This window comes from Bos indicus x Bos taurus, chromosome 20 (genome assembly GCF_003369695.1).
Source record: "Bos indicus x Bos taurus breed Angus x Brahman F1 hybrid chromosome 20, Bos_hybrid_MaternalHap_v2.0, whole genome shotgun sequence".
Lineage (NCBI taxonomy): Eukaryota > Metazoa > Chordata > Mammalia > Artiodactyla > Bovidae > Bos > Bos indicus x Bos taurus.
Window position 1 is genome coordinate 50,802,826 of NC_040095.1, and position 19,517 is coordinate 50,822,342.

The 19,517-nt window shown below is 35.5% G+C and overlaps 1 protein-coding gene across 4 annotated transcripts in view; it reads left to right on the forward strand.

The window, feature by feature from the left end:
* Positions 1–19,517, forward strand: part of CDH12 (cadherin 12) — a 1,186,459-nt gene that overhangs the window by 682,080 nt on the left and 484,862 nt on the right. For 2 of the 4 annotated variants that reach the window (XM_027520215.1, XM_027520211.1), the window contains exon 3: positions 19,232–19,372. The gene's annotated coding sequence lies outside the window, so the exon portion shown is untranslated. Of the gene's footprint in view, positions 1–4,981; positions 5,071–18,692; positions 19,373–19,517 lie in introns of those variants that run through there. The other 2 variants (XM_027520212.1, XM_027520213.1) reach the window with 2 other exon arrangements.

Below are 19,517 nucleotides of genomic sequence, written 5' to 3' on the forward strand. Positions count from 1 at the left end.
ATCAAATGTTTGAACTAAGCCCACCCAAATTATCACATCTATAAATGCCTTCATAGCAGCACCTCAGTTGCTGTTTGATTACCATAGCCAGTCAAGTTGACATATAAAAAACACCCTCACTAGTTGTTGTTTTTGTGTCAAAAGAAATAAAGACATTTACTTTATTCTCAAAGTGTCATTACACCACAATCTATTGAAACTGATCCTTCCCTTCTTCATTGATTTCCCTGAATGCATACTAGTGAAAGTCACTCATTCATGTCTGACTGTGACCCCAAGGACTATACAGTCCATGGAATTCTCCAGGCCAGAATATTGGAGTGGGTAACTATTCTTTCTCCAGGGGATCTTCCCAACCTAGGAATTGAACCGGAGTCTCCTGCATTGCAGGCAGATTCTTTACCAGCTGAGCTACCAGGGAAGCCCCAAATGCATATGAGACTGGCAGATATATCTATCCAGAAGTGTTGTGAGCAAGGATGTGGTTACCTTGTACATGAGTCAACCATCATGATAATTTAGAAATGATCATCCACTTTCCTATTTTATATTGATGAGCAAAATAGGTGGACACAAATAGCACAAATAACACTATCTCTACATATTTTATAATTTCAATTTAACATTGCAATAAAATAATAATAAAAAGAAATGCAATAAGTTCAAAATCAACTAACACTTCAAGTTCTAGAGCTGTTCATTCGCGTCCATAGTGAGGGGGTAGAAAAAGGGTTTCAGGTCAAACCCAAAGTGCCTCTTTCTTGCATATTGTTTCTGCACAAAGCTGTGCTTGCCCATATTCAGACAGAAGACCTTGAAGAGGCTGCAGTGTAGAAAGGCAGCTCATCAATTTGGCAAACTTTTGTGGTTAGCTTGTTCTCTGAGTGAATCTCTTGTTTTTCATATTGACTTAGATTTCAAGCCTTCCCAAAGATTACTTCAATTCATGTATCATACTACTGAATGACAAATTGACACTTCTTCTCCCTTCGGTAATTTCTAAGTGTACACATAAGAGGAGAAAGTAAAGGTCATCCATTTATCTACAAAAAATGTTCAGTCAATAAACTTTTCTCTAAAAAACTGCGGTATTGTCTTGAATGTTCCAAGATAAAAAATATTAAAAGCTTGTTGCAAAACTATAATCCTCTTTTAGGTATTTTTAAATGTCATTTCCGTTGTGTTACCAATAATTACTGTCACTGTCTTCATCATTTATTGATGGAAGATACAAAGGTCTGGAAAAGTGGGAAGACAAAATGAGTAGTTTTAATTGTTATATTAAAGAACATATTGACATTTTTTTATTTTTTTATTGAAAAATAATTTTCATTTATTTTTATCTGAGTAAAACATCTTTTTCCAAAGCCTAACGTGATGAGGTCAAATTCTTTCTGAGGAAAAAATATATTAAACCTCTCTGCTTTTGTATGTTTATGAGTTTATACTTCCTGCCTATATTATTCTAATAAAGCATCATAATTAAAGTTAACACAAAGTCATTATTGTCTGGAAATATCACATACAGAAATCATGTTGTCATTGTGGAAATTTCAGATGGCTGAATGCCTATGGTCTATTTTAGGAAATTCTAAGGTGTACTATCCACAGATTTTACCTACAGAGAAAAAGAATTAGACATAAATTGATTTTAATGCAAGTCATGATAATTTTATTTTGGAAGAAGTTAGATTTGACAGTTTCTTAAAACTGTAATAAATGTATATTGATGTATATATAATATAGAAATATAAATTATAAACATTATTTCATAAGTTTATGGATATTACTATATTATTTCATAATGTCTTCTCTATAAATCAGGATTTCTGTTAAGTTTCTCCTATATATGACACAAATTAAGTGAGTCAAAGAGATGAAAAATGATGTAACACTATTCAATTCATCACTGTTAGATTAAGTTGCTATTGAAAATAACCATTCAAACAAGTGTTGGTATAATCTGGGTTGCTAAACTATGGCCAAAGGGTCATATTCAATCTACTGTCTGTTTTTGTATAGACCACAAAGAAAGAAAGCTGTTATATTTTTTAACAGCTACATCTAAAATTATTGTATAAGTACCTTTATAATATCCTCAATTTTGCCTCTTTGCTGAAATCTTTAAACCATTTACTATCTAGTCATTTAAATAAAAGTCTGCCAGCCTTTATGTCAAATGAACAGAAACACTGAGGAAAGAGAAAAGCTGAATTCTACTTTATTGTTTGAAAATTATACCTTTGTGAACTCAGAAAAGATATTGTTATGTTAGACCCAATTCTTTCATCTTTAAAATGGACATAGTAATATGATTTGATCACTTCATACATATAATAATTCCCAAAGAAATAATTTTATGCCATCTCTTTGAAAAGTATATAACACAGTAATATGAATATGTTATGAAATTAAAATACACATAAGGTTTGACTTTAAGAGCAGGCTTTGGAGTGATTGCTGAATTTCAATTCCAGATAAGCCACTTTCTAGCATTGTTGATTTAGGGAAACTTGCCCTAAATTAAACTCAGCTATTTAGCCTAACAAACTTTCTGTAACCTGTTACTATTATTTGCTTTTATTTTTGCAAGTTGAAGCTGTGTGAAGAAGTAACTGCTGGCAGATCGCTGTTTCCCTGATTAGTTTTTATCCACCTCTTTCCTAGAAATCTGCCTGCATTGCCCACTGGCAGTGACAAATTTTCTGATAATGAATGGTTTCTTCTGGAAATTCTTTCTTATGGGGTTGACTTTGTGATTCAAATGCTTGGGAAACACTCGACCCTGATCTTATCCTGCAGTTTGGTCATTGTGTCTTCTATCGCAAGGATATTGCATCTTGGCCCAGAGATGTATCCGTTTTCCAAAGCTCCCTCCTACATTGACTTGGAGATTTGTCTTTCTTCTGACTCACTCTCTTCTACAATAATTCTAGAATACTGAGAAGCTATTGCATATAGTGCTTGGGTGGGTTGAGTCCCAACATGGAACTATGAATAAATTAGAGCAGATTTTCTATTATTTTTAAGAATCCTACTTTCCCAGTGTAAATGTTATACATCTTGCTTGCTTGCATGACAACAATAATCTAGGGGCCTAATGTTAAACCTAAGAATTAAATCTTTCTAGTGGATTTTTTCCACACTTATGCTGGGTCACATAACTCAGTAGTATAACAGCAGTCCTAGGCCTGCTTAATCTGAGGACCATACCAGTAAAAATCCTTCATAAAAATGACCCTACTGCACTAAATCAAGTACAAACATTTGTCTTAGAATTCCAAAATCCTGTTTTTTCTTGGTGCCTTCTATATACTCAGAATATTATGTCATCCTTTCATCCTAGGGCAACTCGATTAATATCCACAACTTGAGACAGCGCAGGGCCCTGAGTCACTTATGTTAAAAACCAAATTTAACATCTGCTAAGTATGTGCCAACAAAGGTCTGTCTAGTCAAGGCTATGGTTTTTCCTGTGGTCATGTATGGATGTGAGAGTTGGACTGTGAAGAAGGCTGAGCACCGAAGAATTGATGCTTTTGAACTGTGGTGTTGGAGAAGACTCTTGAGAGTCCCTTGGACTGCAAGGAGATCCAACCAGTCCATTCTGAAGGAGATCAGCCCTGGGATTTCTTTGGAAGGAATGATGCTAAAGCTGAAACTCCAGTACTTTGGCCACCTCCTGCGAAGAGTTGACTCATTGGAAAAGACTGATGCTGGGAGGGATTGGGGGCAGGAGGAGAAGGGGATGACAGAGGATGAGATGGCTGGATGGTATCACTGACTCGATGAACGTGAGTCTGGGTGAACTCCGGGAGTTGGTGATGGACAGGGAGGCCTGGCGTGCTGTGATTCATGAGGTCGCAAAGAGTCGGACACGGCTAAGCGACTGAACTGAAGTATGTGAAATATTTACCCCTAAAACATCACAGTGTTAACACATCTATGATCTTGGACCAGCCTGTCTATTTCCCTAACTTTACTGAATTTAGTAGATGATCCTAAGAAGATTGCTTCAATGCAGATCATTAGCTAAGATGTCCATTCAAGGATATAAGTAACTAAATAAAGTCGCTCAGTCGTGTCGAACTCTTTGCGACCCCATGGACTGTAGCCTACCAGGCTCCTCTGTCCATTGGACTTTCCAGGCAGTAGTACTGGAGTGGATTGCCATTTCCTTCTCCAGAGGATCTTCCCAACCTAGAGATCGAACCCGGGTCTCCTGCATTGTAGACAGACACTTTACCGTCTGAGCCACGAGGGAAGTCTTATTCAAGGATATGTTAGAACTCAGTTCCGCAAAGCCTGTTTTTTTCCATTAAGCTGCTCACTTTGAAAGCAAAGTTCACTACAACAGGGATAATAGTTTTTCTTTTAAAAATGTTAGAGAGAAAACAAAGTTTGCATCATAATGATCCTGGAATAATTAGAATTATTTCAAGCTATTAATAAAAGTGTTACTCTGGTTGTTTTTATTAAAATGTTTTAGGTGTTTAAGTTGCTGCTAAATCATATTGCTTAGAGTGATTTTATGTGATTTTTTCTTAATTAAAGATAGTAAAAGCAGAGTGTAGCAACTTAGTTTTTCCACAGTCCATCATTTTGCAACAAACTGTGAGTACATGTGTCCTCTGCCATTAGTATAACAAATTGTATTCTTTAGCTATAAATGAAGATGTAAATTGTGAACCATTAATTTTCTCAAATAATTTTTATTAATAACCTATCGTTCTCATATTTTAATATCCATTGGACTGAGTTTAAAATTAATTATAAAAAATAAAATGACAATTTTCAGGAATGAAAAATTTTGTTTTTCAGTCACTCAATCGTTGTCTGATTCTTTGCGACCACGTGGACTGCAGAACACCAGATTTCCCTATCCTTTACTGTCTCCCAAAGTTTTTTCAATCTCATGTCCAGGCAGTGATGCCATCCAACCATCTCATCCTCTGTTATCCCCTTCTCCTCCTGTCCACAGTCTCCTACAGATCAGTCTTTTCGAGTGAATCAGCTCTTCCTGCAGGTGGCCAAAGTATTGGAGCTTCAGCTTCAGCATCAGTCCTGCCAGTGAGTATTCAGGGTTAATTTCCTTTAGGATTGACTGGTTTATCTCCTTGATGTCCAAGGGACTATAAAGAATCTTCTCCAACATTACAGTTCAAAAGCATCAATTATTTGGCACTCAGCCTTCTTTAAAGTCCACTTCTCACACTTGTACATGACTAATGGGAAAACCACAACTTTGACTAGACAGAACTTTGTCAGCAAAGTAATGTCTCTGCTTTTTAATGTGCTGTCTAGGTTTGTCATAGCTTTTCCTCCAAGGAACAAGAGTCTTTTTATTTCATGGCTGCAGCCACAATCCACAGTGACTTTGGAGCTCAAGAAAATAAAGTCTGTCACTGTTTACATTGATTCCCCATCTATTTGCTATGAAGTGATGGACTGGATTCCATGATTTTCTTTTTTAGAATGCTGAGTTTTAAGCCAGCTTTTTCACTCTCTTCTTTCATTTTCATCAAGAGGTTCTTTAGTCCTCTTCACTTTCTGCCATTAGGGTGGTTCATCTGCCTATCTGAGGTTATTGATATTTCTCCTGGCAATCTTGATTCCAGCTTGTGATTCTTCTAACCCCGTGTTTTGCAGGATGTACTCTAGGCTCAGATGGTAAAGAATCTGCCTGCAATGAAGGAAACCTAGGTTCGGTCCCTGGGTTGGGAAGATCCCCTGGAGAGGGAAATGGCAACCCACTCCTTTGTTCTTGCCTGGGAAATCCTATGGACAGAGATACCTGGTGGGCTGCAGTCTATGGAGTCATGAAGAATTGAACATGACTGAGTAAATAAGCACAGTGTACAACATAAATTCTGAAAATAAGTAAATAAGCAGGATGACAATATTCACCCTTGACATACTCCTTTCCCAATTTTGAACCAGTCTGTTTTTCCCTGTCCAGTTCTAACTGTTGATCCTTGACAGGCATACAGATTTCTCAGGAGGCATATAAGGTGGTATGGTGTTCCCATCTCTTGAAGAATTTTCTGCTGTTTTTTGCAACACATAATGTTGAAGGCCTTAGTGTACTCAATGAAGCAGAAGTAGATGTTTCTCTGGAACTCTCTTGCCTTTTCTATGATCCAACCGATGCTGGTAATTTGATCTCCGGTTCCTCTGCCTTTTCTGAATCTAACTTGTACATCTGAAAGTTCTCGGTTCAGGTACTGTTGGTGTCCCACTTAGAGTATTTTGAGCATTACCTTGCGAGCATGTGAAATGAGTCAGTTGTGTAGTGGTTGCATTTGTAGTCATTGCAATTGTGTAGTGTAGCATTGCCCTTCTTTGGAATTGAAATGAAAACTGACCTTTTCCAGTCCTGTGACCACTGCTGAGCTCTCCAAATTTGCTGGCATATTAAGTGCAGCACTCTAACAGCATGATCTTTTAAGATTTGAAATAGTTCAGCTGGAATTCCATCACCTCCACTAGTTTTGTTTGTAGTAATGCTTCCTAAGGCCCACTTGACTTCACACTCCAGGATATCTGACTCTAGGTGACTCATCACACACTCGTGGTTTTCCAGGTCGGTCATTACTGGTGCACTGGGATGACCCAGAGGGATGGTATGGGGAGGGAGGTGGGAGGGGGGTTCAGGATAGGGAACACATGTACACCTGTGGTGGATTCATGTCAATGTATAGCTAAACCAATACAATATTATAAAGTAATTAGCCTCTAATTAAAATAAATACATTTATATTAAAAAGAAGAATTGTTTTGTACAGGTTTTTATGTGTATTCTTGCCATGTCTTCTTAATCTCTTTTGTTTATGTTTGGTTCGTGCCATTTTTGCCCATCTTTGAATTAAATATTCCCCCTTGGAATCTCTAATTTTCTTGAAGAGATCTCTAGTCTTCCCCATTCAATTGTTTTTCTCTATTACTTTGCATTGGTCACCTAAGAAGGCTTTCTTAACACTCCTTGCTGTTCTCTGGAACTCTGTATTCAGTTGGGTATATCTTTCCCTTTCTCCTTTGCCTCGTGCTTCTCTTCTTTTCTCAGCTATTTGTGAGGCCTTATTTAAAATAATTTTAAAATAACATTTTAAAGTGAAGAAGAATATATACTCAGTGAGATAAAAATGTTCATTAAATTGTAAAGTTGGCTTTTCACTATAAACTGTGACTTTCCTAAAATAACTAGTGTTTCCTCTGTTGAAAATCAGGAACTTAATTCTTGGTCTTTAGTAAGAAAACAACACTGTATGATAAAGGTAAATGACCCTTGCTTTGTAGCCCCTTTGAGAGAACTGCCCTGGATGAAATATTGGTATGGTGAATTGTGATGGCTTTTCATATTTCCAAGCAGAGCAGAAGCATCTGGAAATCAAAGTCCCTGAAGTTTTTTCTGTGTTGCTTTTAAGCAGAATAGTAAAATGATGGAGCAGGCAAGCACCTGCCACTAACAGAAAACCAGTATTTTGTTCAATTGAGCATTATACTGAGTGTTCAACAAATATTTACTGTCTGTTTTGTGTCTAGTATTTGCATTAAACATTGAGAAAGCTATCAAGTAGTATAGGTCCTTTTACATAATTACATATGAAGTTTGGAAAGAAATCAGTCAATCCCCAGGAATAAAAACCTAGAGTTTGGGAAATTACTTTCTGATAACAAAGTAAAGAAATCAGCTTTTATCTTTGAAATGGTGGGAAATCAGTTAATAGGCAGATCAAGGAGAATTTTTAATTATAAGCAAAAATTTGCATTTTATTCAATAAGAAACTGGGAACTATTGAGGTTTCATTAACGAGATGAGTGGCATGCCAATTATTAAGCTTTGTAATAACTAATACATCTTCAGATGCTGTTCATGACCACTATCAGTAGGATGTATAGGGAGGCTTGTGTAGGAACTTCTGGAATCAAGTTTGAGATATTATTGGACAGCTAACCTCTTTATGAAGGCTGCAATAAAATAATATCAACGGTCTATACTACTAGAGGAAATTAATGCAGTCTAAATACTGAAATCCTATAAGCTAGATTTAATTGTTAAGATAGGCATATTAGCATTAGTAAATTAAGGTCAAAGCAAAAGAAAATTCCCTGCAATAATGATATTTTGAATATGTTGCCATGAAAAAGAAAGGTGCCCTTATCTTTTACACAGCACACTGAAATATTTACGGATGGCACAGTATAAATATCTAGGATTTGCTTCAGAAGTATCCAAGAGAAAGTGAGCTAACAAAGTGAGAGAATATGGAGGACACACGATTGGCCACAAATTGCTAAATAAAGAAGCTGGATGATGGAAACATGGTGTCTATCAATACTGTTTCCTTTACTTTTTATATTTCTCTTAGATTTTTGTAGTAGGAAGTTGGAAAAATTACAAACTAAATGAAAGAAAATAGTTTGTCTATTTTTACTCCAACAAACCAACATAAATTTCAAATTCCCTCCTTGCAATACAAAGACACTTCAGAGCTCCTTCAAAAGTGAAAAGCAAATTACATAAAAGGGATTTTTTGCCCAACACTGGAATATACTTTTTTGACTCTGGCTTCTTCCTAGAAGTCACACTTTTACTCAGTAGCTGATCTGCTTCTCTGTGGGATTGGAATCAGTTTTCTTGATTTTTTACCCATTCTTGATGGAAGGAAATGGAGTGGAAAATGTGAAAACAGGTAATACCCCTTATCAATCAGAAAGAGTTGGTACTGATTTTGTTTTCAGTTAATGCAACAGACAATGTCATATGAAAGTCATCTGTGTAGAAATCAACAACTAATCTTGAAGAATTCACTTATCTATCTCTTTAAAGTATCTCTTAAAGTATCTGGATTTTATAAAATATCTAAATTGTAACTTCACTTTCCCTTTGTTTATATAGGCTAAACAAAATCAGAAAAGAATTGAAAAAGAAAACAATAAAATAATTTAAAAATTATTCTTTTTATTTATTTTTCCTGTTTTATAATTTTTACAAATAAGAAGTACTAAGTTAACCCACCAAAACACTTATGTCAAGAACACATGTCTAGTTTATCAAAATTCGTAAACTTACTTTAATCTATATAAAAATAGACTTAAATTGTATTATTAATATATTCTCCATTTTTTTCTATTAAAAATCTGCATTCATGTTTCAGATTTTCATGTTTACATCTTATCAATAATATCACATTAGTTTTTACAGTTTTTCACCATTATAAACAATGATGTATTTCACAATATTTTCTCAATAAATATCTATAGAATCACCCAATCTACACACACACACACACACACACATACACACTGTTTTGCTACAAACATCAAAATCACTCCCCTGAGATAGAGTTGCAGTGTTTAATGTCTACCAGTAGCAATTTATTATTATGCTTTGTGACATTCTTATGAAACATAGGATGTAATAATTTTATTTCACATATTTAATATGAAATTTTTTCAGGATTTACGAAAGAGAGTATGACATCCCATTGGGCATAATCATGATAATTAAAAACAAAATTTTTGTATGTGATTTACATAGTGCATATACCTCATGTTTAACTAATAATAGTGGCTGATATTTAGTCCCCATTGTGTAACAGTTACCTTCTTGTTGCGTATCTACTAACTCATGTAATCTTATTCCTTATTATTCCTTATTCCTTCTTCCTGTAAGATTAACTCATGTAATCTTATTCCTTATTATCAGTTCAGTTCGGTCGCTCAGTTGTGTCTGGCTTTTTGTGATCCCATGGACTGCAGCCCGCCAGACTTCCTGCCTTCACCATTCCTGCATATACATGAACTAATTTCGTATTACTTTATTCTCTTTTCTCCTCTGAGGAAACTGAAGCAAATATGGATAAAGGGACTGGCCCAAGGATTCACAATTGCTGTTTACTACTGTCATGTTGCTGTTTTTGTTTTTAATTTTATTTTATTTTTTAACTTTACAATATTGTATTGGTTTTGCCATATATCAAAATGAATCTGTGTTGTTTTAATTCCAGGGAAGTAGTCACCAAAATTCCTGATAATTTCCCCCCATTTTTACTACTGCATCATGACTACAAAAACTTTAGTCCATATATTTGATGATCATGAAGTAGTAAAAATGTTATTTGTGATTACCTGCCAATAAACGTCACATTCTGGAAAGTTAACATTATTTTTAATAAATAAGGTCAGCAAGGCAGTTAAAAATCACCTATTGTTTATACTGTAGAAGCAAATTATTGACTTTGGCCTACAGAGAAAAAGAGCAAGTGGACAGGAAAGGAAACTGGATATTCCAGTCAGTTTAACTGAGAATAGGATGAAGCCTGGTATTCAGAAGTTAATGGAGTCATGGTGAAACCCAAAGAAAAAGTTCAATTTAGTAAATAACTAAATAGGAGTAAGAGGGAGATCCTTTTAAAGCCACTAGGGAACAATATCAACTTTATGATGCTATAAAAGTATTTCCATCTTAAGGCCTGTCAAATGCAGTTAGAGGGTGAGAAAGCCCAATTATTTTTCTGTAATATGAAGTCACTCGCTGTGGCAGAGATGCTGAAGTTATGCAATGGTAAGATTTCAGTACACATTAAAGAGAACTGAGAAACAAATGGACAATGATGTATGTGTATCAAGAAGTAATTAAGCAATTCACAGCAGTCATTGTTTCAAATGGAATGGCACTTTATTTCCCCGTATAAAATTTTACTGAACTATTATCTGGATAGGTACTAGGACATTAAGCTTAAAGTTGTCTTAAACTTTGATTGAATGGGAAATGCTCTCTACAATTTAAGAAACCGTTAGAAATATAAAGTAGGTGATTTTATCCTATCTTCAATATGGTTTCTGCAAAGAGTAGGAAATAGAATGAAAGACATGCAGACTGTTATCTTATTATGGATATAGTATAGCATTGAGAGTTTAATTATGGTAATGTTTAATTAAAGAACACATGAGGAAGATGTGTATTTTTTAACTTTAGGTATAACATAAAAAAGATGCACATATTTAAAGTATAAATTAAGTTAATTTTGACAAATATATACATCTCAGAAACCACTACCTTATCCAAGGTACTGACCGTGCTCGTCCTCCCAAAACTCTTCTGGTACCCTTTTGCCATCACATATTCCATGCCCATCCTTCATCACCACTTTTCTGCCATCTGTCACTTTGGTTTTCTTTCCATATTTTTAAACTCTAAATAAATGGATTTATGTATTAGTTACTTATTTATTTCTGACTTTTTTCAGTCAGCTCAGTGATCCTCTGGTTCAGTTTTGGGCATGTTACTAGTTTGTTCCTTTTAATTGTGAGTAGCAGTTCATTATATAAATGTACCATAATTTATCCATTCACCTACTGATAGATATTTTGACTGTTTCAAGTTTTATATTTTTGCTATTTTGAATAAAGGCAATCATTTGTGTAATATACCTTCTCTTTCTTGGAATAAATACCTTGGAGTAAGACAGCTGCATCACAAAATAGGTATATATCCAGGTTTTTAAGAAACTACCAAAATGTGTTTCAAAGTGGTTGTACTGTTTTATATTCCCATGAGCAATATGTGAGTGTTATTGATGTTCTGTGTCACTGCCAACACTTTATATTATTAGGGTACCTTTAATTTTAATTAGTCTAATATGTGTATCATCATAGAAAGGATTTTAAACAATTAAATATGTACTTATATAGTTTCAAATTAATAGGTCCATCTAAATTAGAATTTTTTAATCCCAGAAATTTTGATTGAACAGGGAATTAATAGTTTATCATGTTAATGCTTCTTGATCTTTCTAAATTCCATAAAGTTTACACTTACTCTAACTTTTCCCCTTTCTGACTCTCTAAAAAGGATAAACATACCTACTCAAAAAGAAATAAACAGGTCCCTTTTAATTTCTATTAAGTAATACTGTTCATGGAATCGTATTTTATGTATATTTGCTTAGTCATTTTAAAATTATTGCAAAAAATTTATTTGGTTTGGACTTTATTGTATGCCTATTTTGGTCATTACTAATATTCAATAGCTTTAAGTGAATTTCATAATGCTTAATGTTTTATGTATTATTTATTTCATTTAGTTTGCACTTAATAATAATACCTAGAAGAAACAAAATGGAATAAATATGAGCTAACAGGAAAGGAGTAAAACACCAAGAAATTATATATACTGAAAGTCATTTCTTTTAATTACACACTGTACTTTTCTGTTATTTTAAAATAACTGCCTACTAAAGTGGAAATGAGGTTTTAAAAATACCAAATATATTAATATTATATCTCCATTTTAAAATTATACTCCTAAGTTAATTCTCAATCATTTTAATTAAACCACCTTTCATTTTTAACTGACCAGGACAATACAGAAAAAGGCTAAGGATCCATTTTGGATGTCATATAACAGCTATATCCTTTAAAAGGAAGGCATTATAATTACTCTAAAAAAGTTAAAGAATATTCTTGACCTTAGCAAATGTTTTCATCTATCATGTGCAATTTCAAATCAATGACTCCTCACTGATTGTTAACATACTCAAACTATGAAAACAAAATATTTTTTTCATAATGTCATTTATAGAATAAAATAAAAATGTTACTAGCCTGACAGGATGAGAAAGGGGAAAAATTGTATACCACCTTTTCTTCTTGACTGCCTGATTACGTCTGAATTAAGTAGAGAGAATATCACAAAATGTTAGTCAAATAGAAAACATAATGTCATAGCTGACTGAAATATTAGAAATAATATGGCCTAATTTCCTCATGTTTTCCAACGAAATTGTTAACCAGAAACTTTTTAAATGGCTCAGAGTTATAATGCTAGTTAGTGTCAGAATTTTGACTATGGTTCAAGCTTTCTTGTGTTCAGTCTAGTTTTCTTTATTTTCAGAAATTCATAGTATCTCAAATTCATGAGTATATATGAGGGAAGCTGGCCTTAAACATGAAAAGTTTACCTTAAAGCTGGGTAAATTCAGTCTTTTATCTCCTCCCAAGAAGAAAACTTCACACTGATTCTCCATCGTGTCAAAACTATTTTTATGAGCTTATTAATTAAGTTGCCATGATCAGTCCTCATTTATTCATTTTTGTATTTTCTAAAGTGAATTCCAATATAAATGATTTTCTATTAAGAGCAAAATTGTTGGCATTTTGTAACATTGCAATATTAATCTTTTTCCGTAAGTATCTCAGGGGAATCATACACATTGAGTGCTTAGTCGCTCAGTTGTGTCCAACTCTTTGCGACCTCATGGACTGTTGCCAGCCAGCCTCCTCTGTCCATGGGGATTCTCCAGGCAAGAATACTGGAGTGGGTTGCCATGCCCTCCTCCAGGAGATCTTCCCAACCAGGAATCAAACACAGATCTCCTGCATCACAGGCGGATTCTTTACCAGCTGAACTACCAGGGAAGCCTAGACAAATCATATTGATCTTGCCCTATAGTATTACCCCAGGAATTTTTCCTCAAGCAGTTTTACATAAAAATATATATAATAAATTAAGAACCTGTTAGTAATCAGCAAACATTCTTCCATTATTGTTAGCTCAGTACTACTGCTAAAAGATCAATTTCATAAACAGCTTGTTAGTCTGATAGTTTTATTTTTATATAAATAACATGATATAAAAAAGAATGGATAGATGTATATGTATTACTGATTCATTTTGCTTTACAGAAGAATCTAACACTGCATTTTAAATCAAATCTGCTCCAATAAAAATGTAAGCAATAAAATAACACTGATGAATGGATAAAAAAAGAAGTGGTACATTTATACAATGGGATACTACCCATATAAATAATAAAGTCTGGTTAATTTGCAAGAACACAGATGGACTTGGAGGGTACTATGGTAAGTGAAATAAGTCAGACAAAGACAAATACTATATGATATCACTTATATGGGGTATCTCAAATTTACAACAAATTAGTGAATTTATCGGGCTTCCCTGGTGGCTCATATGGTAAAGAATCTGCTTGCAATGCGGGAGACCCAGGTTTGATCCCTGAGTCGAGAAGACCCCCTGGAGAAGGAAATGGCTACCCACTCCAGTATTCTTGCCTGGAGACTTCCAAGGACAAAGGATCCTGGGGGGCTACCATCCATGGGGTCACAAAGAGTCGGACATGACTGTGCGACTAACCACACACCACACACAGTGAATTTAATGAAAAAGAAGCAGACTCACAGATACAGAGAACAAACTAGTTGTTACCAGTGGGGAGAGGTAACCGAGGGAAAATATAGGAATAAAGGATTATAAGGTACAAACTATTATGTATAATAGAAAATGAAAACATATTGTGCAACACAGGGAATATAACCAATATTTTATAAAAACTATAAATGAAGCATAACCTTATAAATTGTGAATCACTTATATTGTACACCTGTAATTTATATAATCTTATACATCAATTATAATGAAATTAAACAAATGAATTAACTTTAGCATTCTGAAATCTCCTCTCTCCCAATAATTAAGTCACCACATAAAAGACAGAAAGGTACCGATGTGAATCTGAAATTGAAAGAGAAGTAAGATGAGATTCATATCAGAACCATACAATCAACATCTAAACAATTGTATTAATGGAGTTATACTTAACGTGAAGAAAATCTATGAGAAATCTAAGTGGAAAGATTCCTGTACAGGGAAATCACAAACTTCCTACCAATCAGAGTAATTTTCCCTTCACTACATCACAGTTCTGACTCTTTCTGCTAAGTTGCTTCAGTCATGTCTGACTCTACGCAACCCCATAGATGGCAGCCCACCAGGTTCCCCCATCCCTGGGATTCTCCAGGCAAGAACACTGGAGTGGGTCGCCATTTCCTTCTCCAATGCATGAAAGTGAAACGTGAAAGTGAAGTCGCTCACTTGTGTCTGACTCTTCTCGACCACGTGGACTGCAGCCCACCAGGCTCCTCTGTCCATGGGATTTTCCAGGCAAGAGTACTAGAGTGGGGTGCCATTGCCTTCTCCTCTGACTCTTTAGCACATACTAAAATAAAGAGTGGCTTCCATTTTAATATCCATTTAATTCTATTTTCACTACAACATGACTCCAACAAACATATTTTTTAGACATTGTAGAGAGCAATATCTGGAAGGGAAGACATCAGGTTTTCCACTAAGCATTAAAGACCAAAAGGACAATCAACTGCTTTTCTTATTCCAAAGTTCCCATCATTAAATTATAAGTAAAATAAATATCACACTATATATTATAAGATTTCTATAAGAATCAAATGAGACACTAGGTGTGAAATTTCTTGGCATTTTAAAGAGTGAATTAATTTGAATTCTTATCATTTCCTTTTAGATAGAATTTTTATTAGAAGCATTGAAAAAGCATGGTCACACCACTTTTTTGTGAGATTGTGAATGTGTCTGAGAATTTCAATAAAGCATATGAAATAGTATGAGATTTAAGAAACTTCTAGATAAAACTTGAACAGACTAAAAATTAAATTTTCAACTCCATAGTTATTTGAATAGTTAATGTTACATTATGTCTCTTGGAGAACTGATATATCATAAATCACCTTAATTTTGGTCTAAATGTTCTTGCGATAGACATATACTACAGTAAGGTCATATTCCTATTTTTAACAAATCCAATAATTACTATTTTGAGGTAGAGGGCAAATGAATTGCAAAAGAAAGGGAAAATTAAAGTTGACCAATGTGAGCTAATGAAATTACATCACATGGAAGATCTAGATTTAGTTTATTTTTTAGGCAAAAGTTTATTTTTTGTTGAATTTTATTTTCTGGTCAAATATAGATAACTGTGTGTTGTGGTTAAGCTGTTAGAATATAATATTTTATCAGTCACAAAACACATTTTAAGGATGAAAAATGTTTTTTTGCAAATCATAAAACCAAGACAAATTTCTTGTACTTTTGGAAGCAAGTATTTTTGTCTGTTTGATGTTAGGGAATTTCTAAGCATCAAGATTTTACAGTTAAAGTGTTGTTGTTCAGTCACCAAGTCATGTCCAGTTCTTCATGACCCTGTGTACTGCAGCATGCCAGACTTCCGTGTCCCTCACCATCTCCTGGAATTTGTACAAGTTCATGTCCATGGCATCTGTGATGCCATCCAAACATCTCATCCTCTGTTGCCCTCTTCTCCTTCTACCTTTAATCTTTCCCAGCTTGAGGGTTATCACAGTTAAAGTGACCTGAGCTTTAATTCTGGATTTGCTCTGTACTGGCTGTGTGGCAGTGGTAAATTTATTTAACTTCTCAGTGTGAGTGCGTGCTCAATCATGTCTGACTCTGCGATGGAGTGTAGCCTGCCAGACTCCTCTGTCCATGGAATTCTCCAGGCAAGAATACTGGGGTAGGTTTTCATTTCTTTTTCCAGGGGATCTTCCCAACCCAGGGATCGAACCCAGTCTCCTGCACTGCAGGCAGATTCTTTATCACTTGAACCACCAGGGAAGCTCAGAGCCTTAGCTTAATTGATTAAAAAAAATAAAAGATAATACTGTTTGCTTTATATGATGTTCTAAGGATTTCGTGTACAATAGCTAGAGCTGAAGTGCATGCAGAACATCTGGCACATAGCAAGTATTTAATATGTAATACCTATAATTATCACTGCTGGATCCTCTCTACAGTCCCTCTAAAATAGTATTATTAGTATTCTGCTTTGTTATTCATGTGTGTACTTCCACATAAAGCCAATTATTTGTTCAACATGGGTTTAAAAAAAAAAAACTACTTCAGAATTACTCTACTCCCTGTAGAAAACTTTAGAGTGCAAAAGTAAAAGTCACTCAGTTGTGTCCAACTCTTTGAGACCCCATGGACTGTAGCCCTCCAAGCTCCTCTGTCCATGGGGTTTCCCAGGCAAGAATACTGGAGTGAATTGCCATTTCCTTCTCTAGGAAATCTTCCTGACCCAGGGATTGAACCCAGGTCTCCCGCATTGCAGGTGGATTCTTTACCATTTGAGCCAAGTGGGAAGCTATAGTTTGGAAGGATCAACAGTGCAGTCTGATGCAGTCAGGACTTTCCAGGTAGAAACAATCTACTATGGCACAAAATTAGCTTAACTTAGAATGTACACATCTTAGTTAGTGACCGTCATTGCTCATGGATGGGGTTCGAGAAAATAAGCACTGTCTTAAGTTTTTAAAATGTTTTCAGAAGAAACCACTGTTTCAGGTGCTTAGAATGAAGCTTAGACAAATAGGAGACCAGAATGTTTTAACTGGAAGACCAGCTAAACATTAGAACCATGGAATCCATCAGATTTTCATTCACAAGTGTTAGGTTAACAGCTAGCCAGGATCCTTGCAGAAGAAATTAGCAGTTATATTTCCTGTTTGCTATTTATTTTCAGTTTATTTATGCGCTTCAGTTTTTATTTAAGCAGCTCTTTTCTACTTGAGTCCTCTAATGCCAGTCAATAATTGAATAACGGATTTCCAGCTTAATGGTGGCAGGAGTTATTCTCCCTTTCCTGAATCTTATTGACTGGGTTTCCTCACCTTCAGCTCTCAACCTTCACCAGCTGAGGGAGCAAGAGACCTCCTCTGCAAGAGAAACCGGATCAGCTCTCCTGGGGCTTCTCTCTGGGGCATCCCTGTTTTAAATTCAAGTGTTTGCCCTCCTATCATAGCAACTCAGTTACACTAAAGTTTTACTTTGTCCAAGAAGTCCCATCATCAAAGAGCTTGTATTTTAATGACATACTTTTTTAAAAAAACATTTACTTGGGGATATAGTAGGCAAACCTATTCTCCATTATGTATGATTTGTGCATCCCTTTATTGAAATTTGAGATTTTTCTAAAATACATGTAAATATTATAAATATAGCAATATTTGTATATTGTAAATATATCTTTCTCTCTCTCAATAGCTGCCCCCCTTGCTCGTCTCTCTCTCTCACGCACACATACACACACACATAGACATCAAGGGAATGCCATATGTCCCAAGTGAGACCTACTTGGAAAAGCAGAAATGCTGAACACATCATTGTGAGAGGACATTTGTCAGTTTTTCTCCCTGGCACTGAGATTTTTCTCACCCTCAAGACATGCAAATGACTTTTTTCATCAGTTCTTTTTATATTATTGGAATAATTTTCTCCTATAGAAGTGAGAGTTATCAAAACTTAACCATTTGAGGCTTTGGCATTTAATTAGGTGACCTTTTTGAGAGAATTAGATCTCTAGGAGGAAGAGGTAATTTTTGATATCTGAGGTATTGCAGAGCTTCTCATGTGGTCAATGGATGGGTATCAGCAGGTTGTTAAAGGCACATGACTACGTTTAATATGTTGTTTGACATTTTAGATTCTCTCATTCCCTTGCCTGTTTTTGTTTTAGAAAATCAATATTTCAAAAATAATACATGATTTTGTTACCTACGATGATGCATTCTCCCATGCTACTCAGGTTAACACTATAATTCAAACATTTTTGGCAAGTGTGATGCTAATTGAAAACGCTCTTTGAAAAACTACACAACCTCTGTGTCTAGGTTTGAGTGCGTGCGTCTGTAAGAACCTGTCAAACATGGGTATTTAGTACGAATACTTCCTTTTTTTAGAAATCACAGTTGCACCCTGGAGGGCTGTGATCAACCTTTAAAAACATTTTACTTAGACAAAGGTTGAAGTATGTATCAGGCTTGGGGCAAAGACAAGCCCAGCTCTCTCTTTTATCACATCGCTTTGAACATTTTTCAGCTTTCGTCTTGCCTTATACATCAGCTCTGTCGGTCGATTAATTGTTTCACTGTACCTGCTATCTAACACGAATGCACCTGGCAAAACAGCAAGAGAAAGCACGTTTATTTCAAGTCCTTCCGCGGCTGACCCCTGTGGTTAATCTCCTTGCAAATTACAATCAGAGTTGGAGTTCGTCCACGAGGCTGGGAAAGACAAGAAACCCAAGTGTCCCCGGTGCCTTTTCCAGTTCCCAGGAGACCCACTAACCCCTCGGCTTGCGCTGCCTGCACACAGGGAGTGTTTCCTGCTAATCAGGTCAATGATTATCGCCCAGCTCCAGGGACCTGACAGCAGCCTATCACAGCAGTTAGGGAGTCTCCAAAGACATCACACTCACCGAGAAGCTCCCCGTTCAGAAACATCGCTTAGTCCTCATTTACTCACTGGAACCTCAGAGGATTTCAGCTTCTCTCTCTCTTTTTCTTTTTCTTTTTTCTTTTTTTTTATTTGTTCTCTTAGACAGTGAGGGGCTGAACATAAACCGGAAAGAGTATATGCAGCTACTCCGAGGGTGTTGATTGAAAACTTCGTTCTCCCCACCCCGTTCACGGTTGATTTGACTGATTTCTCACCTCCTTCACAGTGAATATTTCAATTAAGGTAAGTGCCGCTTGATCTGAGTGACTGCATGGCGCTGAATTTCTGCATTGAAAGTTCTGACTAAACTGACATTCTGCACTGCAGCAAGTGACTGTTTATGTCAAGAGAAGGCTTAGTTTATAAGCAAGTGTCCTAGAATGAAAGC